The following is a 10579-nucleotide window of genomic DNA, read 5'->3' on the forward strand; positions in this document are numbered from 1 at the left end:
AAAACTTTGAAAGGTGAAGTCGATATAATTGGCTAATTCAAGGAAATAACAATCTTTTCCTTGACAAAATTATGGGTTGAACCACTGTCGATGAGGACATTGAGGGATGTAGTAGAACTTATTCCTGTAAGACGGATTGTACTCGGATTTTGGTGTCCTACCATCGCATTAAAGCTGATTTCGGCATTATTTTCAGAGGACAAAGGTTCAGTTTGAGGAACAACAGTATCAGAAGGAAGGTCTTCCGATAGAAACTCAAGATCATCATCGAATGCAGCAAGATGATATAAACATTTTCTGCAATCATGCCCTGGGACGTACTTTTCATCACGAAAATAACAGAGACCTTTGTCTCGTTTATTTTTCATTTCTTCCTTGGTTAGTTGTCTGGTACGAACCGGAATTTGTTTGAGTGGAGGAGCTGGAAGGCCCAAAATTGGAAGAGGGGTCGGTGTAGGTAGTAGTCCAGGTCCGCCTGTAGGTTTAGCCCAATTGGATCTCCATGATTTTCTCAAATCCTCATATTTTTGTTCATAAATCCTAGCTAAGGATATTGTTTGTAACCAGGAAGAGGGTTGCAAAACTAACAGTTCACGTTTCAGATCTGGTTTAAGGCCAGAAAATAAAAAAAACTGATAAGGAATGATTCAGATGGGCCAGTTACCCTATTCGACATTTCTTCAAATCTGGATTGGTAATCCTCAACAGATGTTGTTTGATGAAGTTTGGCAAGGGCGCCTTTATGATCTTCATATAGAGATGGCCCGAAACGTAATTGGATCGCATCAAGGAATCCTTTCCAAGAATGTATCAAATTGTTAGATTTGGCCCGTTGGAACCAGGGAAGAGCAGGACCTTCCAAGTGAAAAGAAGAAATGGCCAATCGCCGCTCATCTGAGGTACCCTAATAGTTACAGAATTGCTCCATCTTGAAAGTCCATCCTACCGGATCAGATCCATCGAATCTTGGTACATCCATTCGAATGAATCGATTGGAATTTGATTGAATCGAAACAATTCCGCCCTCTTCGGAACTACTGGATGTGTGATCATCGCCACTGGTTTGTTGAAAATAGGTAGATGGCGGTCTTGTCTGAACCTGTTTGATCATGGAAACCAATTCCTCATGTTGTTGAGATTGCAGTTGGCGTAACTCATTTAATTGTTGCTGGTGTTGCTTGAACTGTTCGTCGATCTTTGATTGGGCGTGAGTGTTGTCTGCCATTATTGGTGTGACTCCGATTTTCAAGACAAAAAGCAAGAAGAAGAAAGAAGAGACTCAATGGAAGCACCAACGATGCGACCTGGTTCTGGTCGCTCAGAGAAAACTCAGGAAGAGAAGAAGAAGTTAAAGAATTCAAGAAGAGAGCAAAGAAAAAGAGAGGGAAAAATATTCTTTTCTCATTGCTTCATTCTTTACAAGTATTTATAGATTTTGCCTCAACAGTTCATGACAACTGGCACTCCAATCTAACAACTTTTAGTCTCTTTCTGCTAATCCTTAAAGGCACAATGTAATTCTTTTCTTAACTTCTAGAACTACTGTCTTATTCTCAGATTATTGACTAATTGCTGACGTAATCTTTCAACCATGCAGGCTTCTGTTTCAGTCGACACTTCCTGGAGTCCCCTTCATAAATCTGTTCTGTCTTCTGGCTTATCTGAGGGGTCTCTTCTATCTGATTGCTATCAGATACATTAGTGTAGTTGCCTTTGTTCCATTTGTTTACTTGTGTTAGTAATCGTAGTTTACTCAATGCCTAAGTCGAATACAAAACATCCAGTCAAGTAAGATTTTGGTGATTTTGTTTCCTTTTCTTTATTTACTGCTAGTGGAGAAAAATGAAAAACTTAGAGTATGTATAGATTTCCGGGACTTGGAAGAATGAATATCTCATGTCTGTAGCGGATATAATGGTCGATGCCGCATCCAGTTATGAGATGTTATACTTCATGGACGGTCACTCGGGCTATAATCAAATTTTTATAGCTCAAGATGACATCCCAAAAACCGCATTTAGATGTCCGGCCCGGATAGATTGACACTTTTTTTTTTTTGATAGGTAAGCTGGGGTTAGGCAAGACCCCTACCAGATATCATTAAAAAGATAGAATCATAACAAGGGGGGCCAAGAGGCCAGAACAAAAGGGCCCACAGGCCGGGCTTCAGCCCTTACAATCTAAGATATAATGATCCATTCATGTCTTCAATTACAGCGGATAGATTGACACTTGCGAATGGGTAGTGATGCCATTTTTAACAAGTAACGAGTAATATATTAATTATTAAAAACCAATTTTCTAATTGGACAGAAAGCTCTAACGGAGTTTTAAAATGGAAAACTTTAAGATGAAATATGGGTATTCTTATTTCTAGCCTTTACGGTTGTCTCTCTGGTTTTAAGATGGAAAAGTTCAATACGAAAAATGAGTATTTTCCTTCCTAGTTGGGAATGTCTTTTCACCCCTTGCACAGACAAACAAAGCCTTTTCCTTGTACAACCAAACGAAGGAAAAAGTGGTGAAAACTTGAAAAAGATTTTCCTTTCCACTAGTTTACGCTACTTGTCAACCAAACAGGCACTGAAGGGTGTGCTCGATCTAATGTTCCGCCAAACCTGAACACTTTTTTCTCACTTAATTTGAGGTTGGATTCAAGGGAAAGTATTGAAATTAATGAAAAGAGAAAAAACAACCAACACCTGGCTCAAGGTTTACCATACCAGGCAGCTTCACAAATTTGTATTCTAAAAAATGATTACAAAAGGAATACACTTATCCAGCAAAGGCAACACCGATTGAGGACCATTAAGATTGGAGCACAAAGTGAAACCAAAATGTCACCATTATCTGCTATGTATGACTATTTGTTACCACTCACTATCTACAACAACCTTGGAATGGGATTAGTTCTCGAGTCGGACCGGCGTCGAATTCCAATACTTCGTGAGACTCTTTTGGAAAGTAATTCAAACGGTGGAAAGTTTCCACATTAAAGTAGAGTCGGCGAAGGGGTCTTATTTTTAGTACTTTTCTATAATATTTAAGATGGCTATGAATAGGATGTACACAAGTCTTTCTTTTTGTCAGTTCTTATCTTTCTATATTTGAGAGTCAAAAGTTTTTGGAAAGACCTTGTTAATTAAGAAAGACCTTGGTTGGTGAATTGTATGGGCCAACAACTATATAAGTAACGGTTTGGGTCTTTTATTAAATACATGGAATAAAAAGTGACGTTCTTCTTTCTTCCAGTGGTAAATCCTCTACAATTCTTCTTTTGTTTTTTATTTCTTATTAATCATATTCTACAACTCATAGATCTCTTTTATCTGTTTTTTTTTTTTTTTTTTTGGAATACTACTACGACAATTTTATAATTACCATATATTTTGAGTTCTAACCATCCTAATAGTAAATTTTTATATGAAAATAAAACATTATTGTTACTAAACCCATTAAATTTGTTTTTTATACTACTTTTTATAACCATTTTTTTCAAGACCACAATTTATCTAGCAACCTAGGGAGGAACCTTAAATTCTAAACCCCACCACTATTATTAATTTTAATCTTCAACAATGTGAAACAACAAGATGCCATTAGTGATGATGGACCTCATCATAACACACCGCAACACATGATTCTTAACAAAAAAAATACACGAATAAAAGGTTCCTCAAGTGAGGAATTACAAGGGTTGAAGAGCATAGTGACACAGTCACATAGTTTGTTGAACAAGACATGAATGTTCCTCTCTCAAGGAGAAGAGGGAGGAGAAAAACGAAAAGACAAAGATATACTGTGTAGAGAAGTAAAGGGATTCTTAGTAGCTTAGGAGGAACCAAATTTGGATTTGATGTCTTTCACAATCTGGTCATCTACTTGGAAAGCCTTGGCCAAAACTTGATTAGGAATAGAAGGATTTGAAGCAAAGAGGGCAACTGGCATGATCAAAACTCCTGGCAACTGGCTATCAAAAGCTGTGAATGAAAGTGCCTTCCCCTCCCCTACATTCTGTTGGAAGTGTATCAACCCCTTTGGAATCACAAAACTCTCTCCAGCATTCACAACCTTTGAGAACTGAACATTGCCAGTGGTCACAAACCCAACAAGCAATGTCCCCTCTACTACATGCACAAGCTCAGTCGCTCGAGGGTGCGAATGTGGAGGGTTAATTCCCCCAGAAGCAAAGTCGACACGGTTCATGGATACCCCAAGAGTGTTGAGCCCTGGGAAACTGAGGACATTGCCCTGAGTCACATTTACTCCAAAGATGTTTCCTGTGTCGCCCTCTTTGCCTAGTCCGGCGAAGAAGAAGTCGTTGGATGTTACTGTAGATGGAGGCTTGCAGGTGAAACCATTCACAGATATGTTTTGGGCTGTGAGGTCGGCTACGCAGAAGTCCTGCAGAGGGTCAGGGTCTGCATGACATGAATGGAGAAACACTGCAAAGGAGAGGATTAGGAAGAAGAGTGATCTTGCAATGGACAAAGAAGCCATGTTCTTATTACTTTCTCGTGAAAAAAGGAGTTCTCAGGGATTTGTTTTGAGTTATGGAGAGGGGAGATCATGTCTTTATATATACAACATATATGCATATAATTATCTATCTATGCATAAAGTCCTTGCACAAGATTTAGACTCAGTTATATCATCATCATAGTAATCTTTGAATATTGTAACAAATTACAAATGGTTTTTGCACAAGACTTAGACTCAGTTATATTATTATCCTAGTAAGCCATGAATATTATATCATATTACAAATGGGTTATGGGTTAAATTTTGACTAGGTCGAGGTTTTTATTCGTCCAGCCGGTGCAATTTTTGGCACATGGTCCATCTTTGTTGTGGGGCTCACTGAATTAAGAGTTCACATCTCAATTGGATTCTGAAATGTACAATGGAGACTGGATGGTGAGGAAGTTTCCAACAATTCTTTAATCAATTGGACATGCTTTCTTCTATAGAAAGATCAAATGGCTGTAGAAGACTTTTCTTTAAGATAACTTTGAAACAAGATTTATATTATATATGGGTTTATTAGGTAGAAACAGTTTAGCAGTTTCCATGCTTTGATCTGGCCTTCAGGTTTAGCGAAAAAATTACAATTGTTCAATTGTCAATACATTGAGGTCATGTCTGCGAAGCGGGACAGACTGGGGAGACAAGTCGAAGAAAACACAGAACCAATCGGGTAACCAACGACTTCTCTTCCGGGCACCTTGGACAACCGAAAATAGGCTGGAAAACTTCTAGGTGTCCTTGGAGACTTCGCTCCTCATCTCCAGCTCAGGGAAAGAGTGGATAACTTCTAGGTGTCCTTGGAGACTTTGCAACTTGTCTCTAAGGTCATCAAGAAGATACTAGATCATGTTTAGATATTGTGCTTTTCTTCTAATCAGATCTATTTGAGTTCTGACTAGAACTTGGAGGTATCGTTAGGAATACATCTCAGAAGCTAACACTCTAAAAAAATACTTAAAATCCATATTACAATGAAATGGACAGTGAAAACCGTGGTCTGGAATTTAGTATCTGATGCAAATGGTACCTTAAATGAGGAATTTCTTTCAATTTTCTGTTAAATCCATCTAGGATCTAGACTTATTCATTCCTAACTATATCAGATCTGAAAAGGTTGCCTTTAGATATGATTAGCCAGTATTTCGCAGGGGAGTTTATGTCCAGATCTAAGACATTAGTTCCCAAGCTTACAGTCTCTTCAGTGGTCTTATACTTACTATCAGTTTTTGCCATTTTCAACTGTTCCTTTCTGGTTCCTTTGGAATTATTGGAGATATCATAGGAAGGCCTTCTCATAATCAATTTGAGAACACATTCGGGAAAGAGACATGCCATACTTTGAAGCAAACCTTTCTAGCATATGGAACTTGGTAACAATTCATTGTGTCTGAACGTACTGTCATAGACCATTAAATTCTTGAAGGTTTTGATTAAATCTGAGTTCAGTTCTTCAGATCTGTTTGAGAGGATAAAAACTTACAATTCCACTGAATACGGAGGGGAAACTTTGCCAAAATTATTGAGCATTCGATGATTGCAGCAGGGACTCAGTTCAGCTTGAATACCTTTGCAATGAAAATGGCATCAGGATGCTTATGGATCTTGGGTTCTTTGAAAGACCTTGCATTAAAAATGTAATGACTGGTGGATAAAAAGATAAATTCCCTCCAGAATTCATACCTATATCTAAAATCTAATTCTCATTCAAAATCAAATTCCCAACTACAGCAGATTAGAGGGAAGGGGCTTTATATAACCAGCCCTATTTGTTAGCCAAGAACAGCCCTTGAGTTATCCTCAAAACTTCTAGCTGTATTAGCACCCATTCCAACTCTGTTTTCACGTAAAAACTACCCTAACTGCCAACCCAATTAGGAGATCCATCAACCCAGGGGCAGAGCCAGGAATTTTCTACTAGAGGGGCAAAAAATAGTTGTTATAAAATAATAATAAAACTTTATAAATTAAAACATTAAAATTCACACAAATTTCAATTCAAATTACTTTCAATTTAAAAAACATTTATATTTTTTTGCCTATAGAAAATTTTCTCAATTGGCGATTTTTTATGTTTTTATGTATTATAGTTATGAAGATTGGATTTGCGAATTATTAGGTGAGACGAATGCTTTTAGAACATATTTATGAAGTTGTTTGAAGAGTATTAAGAAAATTGCACGTATTTCTCCATTTAACACGTATATATTCCTAGTACAATGTACTTATTTTTCTTAATAAATTGTAACCAAATAGTGGCCCCACTACATTCATGGGTTTGGGCAGAGATAATGGGCCACACACCATGAAAACATGCTATGAAATGATGGGCCCCATCCAAGCTATGCATAAGGTGGAAAAATATTCCAATTGGAAAAATTTCAAAATTGAGGCCAATAATTAGTTTTAGACTCAAATCAAATTTCAAAATTTGTTGGGTATCCATTTAGGATGGTACCAAGACCATGTGGGCAATCTGATGATGTTCTTACAAGATCAATGGTCATGATTTCATACAATCTAGGATAAATCATTCCTAATTTTTGTTTGTTTGTTTTGATCGGTATTTTGGGGTTAGGCAGACCCCCACCAGCTATATTAAAAAAAAGAAAATTTACTATCTAGGATAAATCATTCCGGATACATCATAGTAACAATATTTGCAAGAGGATATTTGCGCCTAACTTTTCGTCTCACAAACCCTACTCCTCTGCGCATAACTTTCCGTCCAGAAAATTTCACTTCCTAAATTCTGAAATTTGACTTTGCCTTTCTGGCAAAAGAAAAAAGAAAAAAAGGAGGCAATCCTATCCAAACCCCTATGCGTTAAGGAGGGAATTGTTTTTGGAAAAAACCAACACAAGCTTATGCTACATGTAGCTCTCTCCGACATCAACATAACAATTCTATCATCAATTGAAAGCTTCCCAAACTTAGCCCATACTTCTGCCTTTACTAGCCCATAAATACCTATTTTTCAGCCCTTTGGTCCCACCAAACAGTCACACCTTTTTTTCCTACTACTAATAGCCCGAACGTTAAGAGTCTACTTTCACCCCTCTTTACAAAACTCATAGAAAACCCAAACCCTTCTCTTCCCTTTTCTCCATCGCCAATCCTCTCAATAAAAGCTTCCCCTATCTGCCCCTGCATTAGAAACCCCATGCCTTAGTTTAAAAAATAATCTGAGTGCTTAGGATCATTCGATCAAGGTATTTTTAAAGGCATTTTTTTTTTTTGATCGGTAATTTGGGCTTAGGCAGACCCCCACCAGCTATATTAAAAAGAAAAAAGAAAATTTACAATCTAGGATAGATCATTCCCGATACATCATCAGAAATAATTTTTGCAAGTTCCTTTGGAACCAATTCAAGAGAAATTGAGTCTCCTTTACAGATACAGTTGGGTTTGGATAAGAAGTCAGCTGCTCTATTGCCTTCACGCCAAATGTGGGTCAGCTTCCAGCTCTCAAAAGAGATGAGCATGGATCTAATTGATTCGAGTGTTGGGATTTTCCGCCATGGGCACGGCCAAAACAGGTTTATGGCCATAACAGCGATGAGCGAATCAGATTCTATCCACAGCCTCTTAACTTGGTGCTTCACTTCTAATTTGATTCCATGATGGATGGCTTCAATTTCTAATTCTTGGATTGGGTGAGGATTGCAGTTAACAGAGAAGAGAGAAAGGATTGTACCCTTGTGGTCTCGGAGAAGGCCTCCAATCGAGGCGGTATCACTAACCAGGGAGGCGTCCGGATTCAACTTGATCTCATAGGCAGCAGGAGGTTCCCAATGACAGAATTTTGGTTCGGTGGCTTTGCTGAACAGGGGATGATTAAAGGAGTTGGAAATTGTTTGGTTTTCTTCAGAGTCTTCTTCTTCCAGCTTGAGGGCTAAAATACGAGACCTCGTTGCACTGATAATTCTACTTAAAAGGAACCTTTTATGGGTTTTTTTTGTTGTTGAAATAGTCTCGAGTTTCTTTCCTGCCAGAGCAAGTAGATTGAAGCAGTGAGAAGAATTCGAACAAGGGTGTAGGTCTGCCCTTTTTTCTTGAATTTGCTCCTAATCCAGTTTTCCTCATCGGATATGGATTTTTTTTGCTTTCTTCTATCTGAGATGCAGCGGAGAATCACTCGCCATATCCATGCCGAGTAAGAGCAGTTGAAGAAAATGTGGTTGACACTTTCGGAGGCAGAATTGCAGAGAAGGCAGGAGCGATCATGGTTGGGGCCGAGGAAATGAAGGTTATCTCTGGTACTCATTTTGTCCTGAAGAGCTTGCCAAGCTGTGATACTGAACTTCGGAGTGTGACCGGCGAACCAAACTGATGATACCCAAGGAGGTTTAGGATTAGGAGATCTAACGGCGTTTCAAGCACTACGTAGCCTGAATTTGCCATCAGATTCCGGCTTCCAAATCGGGTTAGAATTAGCAGCTTTAGTGAAAAGACCTGAATTGATGATCTGCTTAAGCTCTTGGAGATGAGGAAGCACTTGAATCAAATCCCACCCACCCTGAAATTTAGCCTCAGCAATAGAAGCTTTCTGGGGAATGAATGATGTCGTGATTGATGAGACTGGCAAGCTCATCAATTTTTAACGGCATTTGGCTGGCCCTATGGTTGTTGTTCAGATCACGTGATTGATGAGACTTGTGGCCCAGTAATTGTCTTTTAGGAAGGAGTCTAACAGTCACTTTATTGTAAGCAAACCTCCACATGTGGGCCAAATCACTTGACTACAAACCTATATATACCTAGACCTGGCAAACGGGTGGGTCGGGCCGGGTCAACCCGCGGGTGATGCGGGTGCGGGTCCACGGGTCGGGTGAGGAAATGACCCGCATTTTTGCGGGTCAGAATTTAGGTGACCCGCGCGGCCCGCGGGTGGGCCAGGTCAACCCGCGGGTCACCCGCAAATATATGGGATTGTAATAATTATCCCTGCAAATATATGGGATTGTAATAATTATCCGATTTGACCGCATCTGTTTTTTTTCTGTAATTGTCATAACCTTTTATATTTTATTTGTATTTTTTTCATAATTTTAGAACTTTATAAACATTTCTAGGTAATTTTTCATTTAAAACTTTATAATTTAGCTATTTTACTTTTGTGGGTGTAATGATTACTTTTTTTTGTTTTTTTATTTGCTAGAAACATTTGACATGTGCGCATAGTTGCACGATGGCCACATGCAGAGAAGTTGCCGCCACATGCAGAGAAGTTGCCGTAGGAGAAGTTTGGTAGCAAATTCTTGTAAAATAAAAAACCGAAGGAAATGTTATCCACAATACACTTTTCTTATAAGCGCACTCTCACTTTATTAAAAGTATGGTATGGCCCACACCATAGGATGATCCAAACCGTCCATTAGATGGACCATAGCCTAAATAGGTTATGCTCCAAAAAATCATTTTCATAGGATGATCCTAACCCTCCAATCTGAATGTTAGAGGGTTGATCCTAACCCTCTATAGATCGGAGGGTTAGAATCAACCAAATGGAAATAATTTTGGGGCATAACCTATTTAGGCTATGGTCCATCTAATGGACGGTTTGGATAATCCTATGGTGCGGGCCATACCGTACTTTTTATAAAGTGAGGAGTTCCCACAGAAAAAGCAGTAGTGCTGATAACATTATGAAGAAAAATTAAAAAATACGTAAAAATGCGGGTGCCCGCGGGTTGACCCGACTCGACCCGTGTTTTTGCGGGTTGGGTCACCCGCGGGCTAGTTTTTCATGGGTCACTAAAACTTAGACCCGTGCCTGCAAATTTGCGGGTGGGTCGGGTCGACCCGCGGGCACGGGTCGCTTTTGCCAGGTTTATATATACCCTTGCATACTGTTACGCAATGGTAAACATGTGGGTCCACCCGGCCGCTTGTAATTTACGGGCCTGGGTCACTATATTAGTGACCCATTGAAATTTGAGCCGGCCTAGTCCAACTTGTTAAAACTGGCCGGGCTGGGTAAACCCACGGGTGCCCGTAAAAACCCAAAATGATCGAGATTTTTATATGGTGTAAGCCCTTATAACCCCGTGTT

At 39.1% G+C, this 10579-nt stretch overlaps 1 pseudogene; it reads right to left on the reverse strand.

Annotated features, from left to right (window-relative positions):
- Positions 1–3540: 3540 nt before the first annotated feature.
- On the reverse strand, positions 3541–4559 carry LOC143846448 (germin-like protein subfamily T member 1 pseudogene; annotated as a pseudogene).
- Between the last annotated feature and the right edge of the window lie 6020 nt (positions 4560–10579).

Source organism: Tasmannia lanceolata, unplaced genomic scaffold (genome assembly GCF_043159265.1).
Source record: "Tasmannia lanceolata isolate RefF3 unplaced genomic scaffold, GAP_Taslan_0.1 ptg000015l, whole genome shotgun sequence".
Lineage (NCBI taxonomy): Eukaryota > Viridiplantae > Streptophyta > Magnoliopsida > Canellales > Winteraceae > Tasmannia > Tasmannia lanceolata.